Raw genomic sequence first — 8,851 nt, forward strand, 5'->3', positions numbered from 1 at the left:
AGGGGCAGCGCGGCCCCGGCGAGGGCGGGGCGCCCAAGCCCCGCGGCCACGTGCGCGGAAACTTGTGGCCGGAGCCGGGCGCCTCGGAGCAGCTAGCCGCACTGTGGTCCCCAGCCCTGGGCTGTGCTCTCAGTGTTCTGCGCGACCCCTGGCTTGCCTTCTACCTGCGAGCACGCCCTGCTGGCGCATGGGGTGTAGGGAGACTCCAGCCAGAGTGAATCCCCGCGTTCTCTCCCCCCGCCACTTGCAGACTTTGTGCCGCCTTCTGAAGCTTGAGGTAAAGGAGAGTTATTAGCAGAACAAGAATACAGGACCACCAACAAATCAGTGTGAAACCCACTCTGAGCCCTGATGGTTACTGTTCTTGCGTTTGTTCCTTATTTGTTTTTCAGAGTAAAAGGAATCCTTTCAAACCCATTGACAGTGCCAGGTCTACTGGTTTGCACTGGCACAGGCAGAAGAAAATCTAATCACTGTGAGTGGAGAGTGATGGTTAAAACTAGTCATATAATTATGTGGATTGCAATTTCCTTACTCGTAGTTATTTGCTTAACAACCTAGTGTATGATGTGTACTAGTATCTAATCTAATAAAGATAAAAGACACACAGCAATGTTAATGTACAACCTCCTGCTTCACAGCCTGGCTGCCCCTCAGGTAGCTAGTCTCTTAAGGTCACTGTGGACTCCTAGAACCCACTTAGGAAATGCCACCAATGTACTCCCCATGAGCCAGGAGCTCTTCAGATGCTGCAGGGTGAAGATAGAATGAAGCCACCCTTATTCCTGTGTACAGAAATGTCTGTCCTCAAACAGGCCCTGTTACCTCTGAAATGTAACCACCAAACCTTTACTTTCACTGCTTTCTAGTCCTTAAAGCTCTGCACTTTCTTCCTATTGGCCTGTGCTGTTTTTTCATTACCATAATGTTGTAGCTGAACAATGATCTTGTTTAAAACAGCTTTTGTACTAGAACTTTAAATACAACGGTTAACCTCACATTTAAATCACCTTTCTACCTCTGCCCATGGCTAGGTGTAAAGTTTGAGATGCCCTCTGTGAGCAAGATCAGATACACTAGGACTGCTAAAAGTTACCACTTGAGTATTAAGGATTCTGCTTGATACTTTATTGTATCTGTTTAGATCTGCAGAATTGAAATCTTGTGACTCGGTTTTTCTTTTTTAAGAGAGATTTTTGCTATTAGGTGCATGTACTCACTAGAGAGAGACAGAGACACAAAGAGACAACAGAAATCATCTCCCCCCCCCATTCTTCTGCCCAGGGGATGGCCATGCTGCAATACCTTCTTCTCCATTCTCCTCTTGAGATTTTGGGTATGTGCTCAGGGTGAATTTGAGGCTGCTGGGTCCAAGACTAGAACCACAGTCAGTCATATGGGAGTCCAGTGACATAATCACTATGCTCTCTGCTGGTCCAGTGGCTCAGGTTTTTAGTACTGGTATTAAGAAAAGAAATGGGGAGGGAACCAGCAGTTAGCATAATGGCTATGTCGCTGGACTCCCACGTAGTAGACTGCGGTCCGGTGGCTTAAAACTCACGCCGGGCACATGTGCATGCATGCCCAAGATCCCAAGAGGAAAACGGAGGAGAATGGATGGTGGCGTGGCCATCCCCCCCTGGGTGGTGATTTCTCACTTTCTGTTTCTCTGTCTCTCTCTGTCTGTCTGGCGAGCGCACGCGCCCTATAGCAAAAAAAAACCTCTCCAAAAAGAAAAAGAAATGGGGGCCAGGCCTGTGCACGGTGGTTAAGGCAGCTGGATTTCACATGGCTGACTGCATGTGTAGACTTCTGAAGCTGGAGGCCTGAAAAACGCTAGACATGCGTGCATTCTCACCCAAAATCCTGAAAGAAGAGATAGAGGAGATAGGATTGTGGCCATCCCCATGGGGGGTGCTTTCTCACTTCCCTCTCCCCTCTCGCTGAGCACACACACCCTCTCGCAAAAATTTAAAATAAAATAGAAGCTCTAAAATGAAAAGAAAAGGAACGACCCAATCATTATCTCAATTTCCTTTTTTTTTTTTTTAACATGAGCACAAGGCAGAGGACAATGCAGAGAAAAAAATTATAAGCTCTGCAGTGCTGGCTCATGTTTCTGGCACAGAATCTTTTTAAGTTCACAGAATCCTCTTGGCTCTTGGCAGGACTTTGATTTGCAAGCTTTGACTGTATGTAGTCTGCTTTTTCTGTACATTCTCATTTATATACCAGGAAATATTTGCACTCTGAAGACTATCCTGCTTAAAGGTTACACACTGATGCAATCCTTTTCACATATTTCTCAAAGCACCTATAGAAAATTAACCCAGGTACCAGCAGTTAGCGTAATGGCTATTCGCTGGACTCCCATGTAGTCGACCGCGGTTCGAGTCCCGGACCCAGTGGCTTAAACTCACGCAGGGGGTGTGTGCGTGCGTGTCCAAGATCCCGAGAGGAAAATGGAGAAGAAGGGATTGTGGCGTGGCCATCCCCCGTGGGGGGTGATTTCTCGCTTTCTGTCTCTCTGTCTCTCTGTCTCTCTCTGTCTTTCTGGCAAGCATATGTGCCCTATAGCAAAAACCTCTCCACAAAAAAATAAATAAATAAATAAAAGAAAGAAAAAAGAAAATTAACCCACAGTACTCAAGTACAATGATATCTGAGTTTCAAGGGGGAGAACATGCCTATTTTGGGGAAAAAAGCTCAGCATGGACACTCCATTTTTTCAGAAGCTGACTGTCCAGGTTATGGGAAATCTAGACACTGCTTTATCTTTCCTTGTGATTTCTTGATTGTCTTCAATTATTTTTAAGTTTATTCATTTCTTCTGTGAACAAGAGAGACAGAGAGAGGAAGACAGACAGAACCCCTACAGGGTATTGATACCAACATTCACACCCAGTCTCAGCTAGCCCCAAATCACGGCCCGCATCTACCTGATATACTCAGGGAGGGCTCCTGACCCACCTTGCCGTGGGTCAGCCTCACAGAGCAGTGCATTTTACTGCATAGATTGGCCGCAATTTTACTGTTCAATAGAACTTCCATCAAAAATTACATTATGGGAATTACATGAGAGGCGAGACTCAAGTCAGAGGTTGTGATGGGTGGAACTGCAATGAAATTCTGGTTCAGGACCTAAAAACTGTAGTGGAACCAAGATCTCCCTTTTGTGAAAGATTCCAAGGACTTGGCCCAACATGAACATTCCCAGCTTATAAACCAATAGTAGAAAGGGCAGCTTTTTCACCCGTGAGTGGGCTGGGTCTTAGCACTTGCCATATGCCCCGCATAAAACAAAACCTGGTGACAGGATATAAAGTCACCCCTAGAAGCAATTTCCACCTTGTACATAATTGTACCTTACATTTGACTTAACTTTATGTTGGCTCTACTCAAAGTCTAATAATTGTTGCTTATGTATTCCTTCCACCTCTAATCTCCTTCCTACATTTTATTTCTAACTCTGTCCTAATTATATTTTTATTTTGCCTTCCCTCTGAACTTTCCTCAGAAGTCATCATTCATTATATAACCATTATTGAGCCCTTTCTTGCAGACCAAGTACCTGGACTTATTACAGGTTGAGCAAACCTAGTCTGAAAAGTCTAAATCTGAAATGCTTCAAAATCTGAAACTCTTTGTGCTGACATGGCTCCAGAAGTGGAAAATTATACACTTGACCTTATGTGATAGGTCATGGTCAAAATGTTACATTAAAAATTGTTTGAAATTATCTTCAGGCTATGTGTATAAGGTGAATATGAAACATAAATCAATTTTGTGTCTAGACTTAGGTACTGTCTCCAAGATACCTCATTATATATGGGGAAGGGTCTTCCAAAAGTTAATAGAAAATACCTATTATGAAGAAAGGGTGCATGATTCTCAAAAAATTTTTGTACCAAAATAAACTTGTACTCTCATTTCACTTTCTAATGAAAAATTTGAAATCCCATCATACATGGAAAGATTCCAAAATCTGGCAAAACCTGAAACTTTTTGATTCCAAGCATTTTGGATAAGGCATGCTCAACCAGTATAGACACAGAACACTGGCCTATCGTAAGCTCAGTCCGACCAGGCGTGAGGCACACACACCAGCAATTATCATCCGACTTTGTGTGTCGCTGTAGGAAAATGGGCACAGAGAAGTGTCAGGAAAAGTGTGACAGGAGTGATATTTCAACTCCACCTTGAAAAATAAGTCTGAAGGTCTATCATCTCCCCGACTAAAGAGCACTTGCACCCTCTGCCCCCTCACACTGCCTCAGTGGATGCTGCTTTGTGGGTCCTGGCTTCACAGCAGACTATAGGCTGGATTTCAGACCCATCTTTCTACATATGGCATTTATTTCTCTGCTCTGGTCTAGGGGTAAATTTCAAGATGGCCTGGGGAGAAACACCAGGATACACTGAAACTGCTGAAAGCTACAGCTTGCATATTAATGACTCTGCTTGGTTGAGAGCAAACTAATTAGGGTAGCATAATTGATACCTTGTGTCTCAGGTTTTTTAAAAATGATATTAAGAAAAGAAATAATATTAAGAAAACAGTAGTCACCCTTGGCCAGGCGCTCGATGCAGGCACAATTTGCACCATCATAAGGCAACCTGGAATACTACATGAAAAATTCCCAAGGCTTTGAGTATGAAAAACCTTACTTTTCCAAAGAGAACTGCCAAACTACTTGGATAAATAAGAAAAAGAATATTGCATAGTTCATCACTGAGTAAATGCTCAAGGATGGAGACATGAGAGCAAGAGATGATTTTTTTTTTGATTTTTTTATTACTCAAAAGAGTGTCATTTTTTATTTAGCTTTCTGACTCTGTGCTTGTGCCTTCAAGACTTTCACCACCATTTTCTTCTCCTCTATAAGGAAAGCACGCTTGATCCGGTCGCGGACATATTTTGCACACATGGAGCCGCGCGGTAGGCCCTACTGGCGTGCTTCTTCGTTTTAGACAGCCTCGTGAGAACTTTCGGTCTCACGGCACGAACCCCTCGGAGTCGGCCGGGCACACGCCGCATGCAGATTTGGGTGCTTTCCCAACCTTTGTGGTATAAAGGTAAACGATCCTATTAGCAGGGGTTCGGGGCATCCTAGTCTTGTTGGAGGCTGTGTTGTAGGAAAGCCTACGCCGGTAGGTCAGACACTGGACCATCCTGAGTGCCTCTAGACACCGTCCCCGGAAGAGGAAAAAAAAAAAAACCGAGATGATTTTTTTTTCTCCCAGTTTTGCCATAGGGCACATGCCCTATGAGAGCGACAGTGAGAGAGAAAGTGAGAAATCACCCCCCCAGGGATTTGGGGCATGCACGTACATGACCCCAACATGATTTTTAAGCTGCTGGGTCCAGGACTCGAAACGTGGTCAGCCATGGAGGAATTTTATTTAGCTTTCTGACTCTGTGCTTGTGCCTTCAAGACTTTCACCACCATTTTCTTCTCCTCTATAAGGAAAGCACGCTTGATCCGGTCGCGGACATATTTTGCACACATGGAGCCGCGCGGTAGGCCCTACTGGCGTGCTTCTTCGTTTTAGACAGCCTCGTGAGAACTTTCGGTCTCACGGCACGAACCCCTCGGAGTCGGCCGGGCACACGCCGCATGCAGATTTGGGTGCTTTCCCAACCTTTGTGGTATAAAGGTAAACGATCCTATTAGCAGGGGTTCGGGGCATCCTAGTCTTGTTGGAGGCTGTGTTGTAGGAAAGCCTACGCCGGTAGGTCAGACACTGGACCATCCTGAGTGCCTCTAGACACCGTCCCCGGAAGAGGAAAAAAAAAAAAACCGAGATGATTTTTTTTTCTCCCAGTTTTGCCATAGGGCACATGCCCTATGAGAGCGACAGTGAGAGAGAAAGTGAGAAATCACCCCCCCAGGGATTTGGGGCATGCACGTACATGACCCCAACATGATTTTTAAGCTGCTGGGTCCAGGACTCGAAACGTGGTCAGCCATGGAGGAATTCGGCACCTTCACCCCATGCCACCTGCTGGCCCCATCGGAGATCATCTTGATTTAGTGATGAAGAGCCAACAACTATCTCTTATGAGACTTCCTACTGAAAATTAGGCTAGTGCTTTACATACATCCTCTCCTTCTACCCTCATGACATCTCACAGATTGAGAATTGTTATTCCTAGGCACAGACTTCCCTAAGTGATTTTCTCAATTCCAACTCCAGTGTGCCAGTCTTATGCCCAGGCCTCTAACCACTGCACCTAACTGTCTTCTTAGAACTCAAAGTAGAAGTGAAAAGTGTTGGAGTGGAATATGACATGGGCAGGGATGTTCTAATCTACACAGGCTTTAAAGTGGAAGTGGGGGGCCAGCAGGTGGAATGGTGGCTAAAGGCGCTGGACTCCCACATGGCCAACTGTGGTTCAAGTCCCAGACTTGGCGGCTTGCTTTCTCCCTTTCTCTCTCTCTGTCTCTCTCAGGTCAAATTTAATAATAATAATAATAATAACAAATGGAAAAAATAAATAATTCTAAATAAATAAATAAAGTGGAAGTGAGTGGGGAGAAATTTGGTAGAGTATATAAGGAGACTAATTTGGAAGTCATGGCAAGCATCACAAGATGATGAGTGTCTAGAACTGAATAGTGTCTCTGAGATTCTAGAAAACTGAGAAGGGGATGCATTTTATGGACACGTAGAAAGGAAAATCAGTAGAATTTGGCAAAGTACTAGAAAAGCTTCTCATAAAGAATGAGAGAAAAATGCTATTTGGAAGAAATAGGTATAGGTAGAAATAGCATAGGTACCTGAAGCAGGAAACTACTTTTTGGGGCAAAGATGAGACAAAATTACCTTCTTCCTCCCACAATTGTTCCTAAAATTTATTTACTTTTTTTTTAAATTCCTCATCCTTGCAACATTACATGAAGTTATATAAACTATGTGCATATGTGTTCTGTCTCCTCTCTGAGAATGCCAGATTTGTTCAATACTGTATCTGTATAGTCTGGGGAAATGCCTAGCACGTAATATGTGCTCAATAAATACTTACTGAAATATCAGGATGGTGACTAGAAGAGAGACATACCATTGGAATTTATCCACAGAGCTGATAGCAGAAGCTTTGAGAGTGAATGAGATTCCTGATGAATAAGCTATAGAGGCCCAGCCATGGTGGTGCCGGCTGCTTCTATGCTGTGTTCCACAGGTAGGACCACGTAAGAAGCCCAGGTTCGACTTCTGATCCAACCTAAAGGTGTGATACAGTGGCATGGGCTTGTCATCATCCCAGTGACTGGAAGGGGTGAAGCAGGAGGATCACAAACTTGAGGCTGTCCTGGGAACATAATGAGACTGTGTCTGAAAAATATCTGAGCAGGGTGATGTGGCACCTGTAGTCCCAGCTAGGAGGCCAAGGCAGGCGGATAGCAATGGTGAGAACTGGTCTTTTAAAATAATAGTAATAAAGTCCATCTGCAATGGTACGTAGACAGCGCCACTGCCTGGAAGGCTGGAAGTTGGAGGGGAATCCAGATTCAATTCCCAGGTACACCCAAACATGCTAGGCAGTTTACTGTGGTCTTAGTGATTTGGAAGGCTTGAGGAACATGACATGACAAGACCCTGTCAAAAATATTATCTAAATGTCCAGCCCCTGATAAAGCAGTAACGCAACATTCTGCTTTGCAGGATTCACGTAAGAAATCCCCACGTTTGTGTCCTGAGACCTCCCTGTACATATCAGGCACATGCGCATGTGCCCATGATCTGGGTTGGCTAACACTGGGGGTAGAGTGTGGTGTGAAGAGTCTTTAAGGGGTGCATCTCTCTCAGTAAATAAATAAACTTAAAAAAAACTCTCTCCCTCTCTTCTCTCTCTCCTAAAGAAAAATATAAATTTAAAAAATGTAACTAAAAGAACATTTAAAAGAAAAAATAAAAACATTTAGGGGACCAGTAGTTAGCATAATGGCTATGTCGCTGAACTCCCACATAGTTGACCGCGGTTCGCGTCCCAGACCCGGTGGTTTAAACTCATGCCGGGCGCATGTGCATGCGTGCCCAAGATCCTGAGAGGAGAATGGAGGAGAAAGGATTGCGGTGTGGCCATCCCCCCTGGGGGGTGATTTCTCGCTTTCTGTCTCTCTGTCTCTCTCACTGTCTGGCGAGCACACGCGCCCTATAGCAAAAACCTCTAAAAAAAATAAAAATAAAAACATTTAGAAGAGAGAAAAACTGGGCATGGTTTCAGTCAGGAGGCTGAAGCAAGAGGATCTTGACTAGAATCTCTGACTAAGAAGACCTTGTAGAAAACACCAAGTATGTTGAGCTAGCTGGTGGCATAGTGGTTAAGGTGTTGGACTTCCACATGGCTGATCGCCATTCAAGTCCTGGACCCTGCAGCTTGAAACTCATCTCAGGTGTGTATGTATGCATGCCCAAAATCCTGAGAGGAGAATGGAGGAGAAGGGATTGTGACTTGGCGATCCCCTCTGGAGGGTGATTTCTCACTTTTTCTCTCTCTGTCTCTCCAGCAAGTACATGTGGAAGAAAATACCAAGTATATCCATACATACATGCATGTGTGTGTGCGTGCATGCATGCATGCACAGACTTCCCCCCCACACACACACACACACAAGAGAATATGGAAAAAGAACATAGGATGAAATTAAACTCATAAAGCAAGCGGGAGAAAGATGGAGACTTCAAAAAGGAATAAGAAATGGTCCCAGAGATAAGAAGATAACTCACAATTCTATTGCTTATCTTCTGTTTCCCCACACTTCCACCATTCCTCAATTTCTCTGATATCCTGCTTTGAGAAACCAGGACTGCAAACACTGCTAGCTGGGTTCAGGCAGGAAATGTCAAT

The 8,851-nt window shown here is 44.4% G+C and overlaps 2 pseudogenes; both read right to left on the reverse strand.

The window, feature by feature from the left end:
* Nucleotides 1-4,781: 4,781 nt before the first annotated feature.
* LOC102491750 (60S ribosomal protein L34 pseudogene) lies at nucleotides 4,782-5,211 on the reverse strand (annotated as a pseudogene).
* Nucleotides 5,212-5,399: 188 nt separating this feature from the next.
* On the reverse strand, nucleotides 5,400-5,793 carry LOC102492176 (60S ribosomal protein L34 pseudogene; annotated as a pseudogene).
* Nucleotides 5,794-8,851: the final 3,058 nt, after the last annotated feature.

The sequence above is a fragment of the Tupaia chinensis genome, unplaced genomic scaffold, assembly GCF_000334495.1.
Source record: "Tupaia chinensis unplaced genomic scaffold, TupChi_1.0 Scaffold000402_1, whole genome shotgun sequence".
NCBI classification, from domain to species: Eukaryota; Metazoa; Chordata; class Mammalia; order Scandentia; family Tupaiidae; genus Tupaia; species Tupaia belangeri.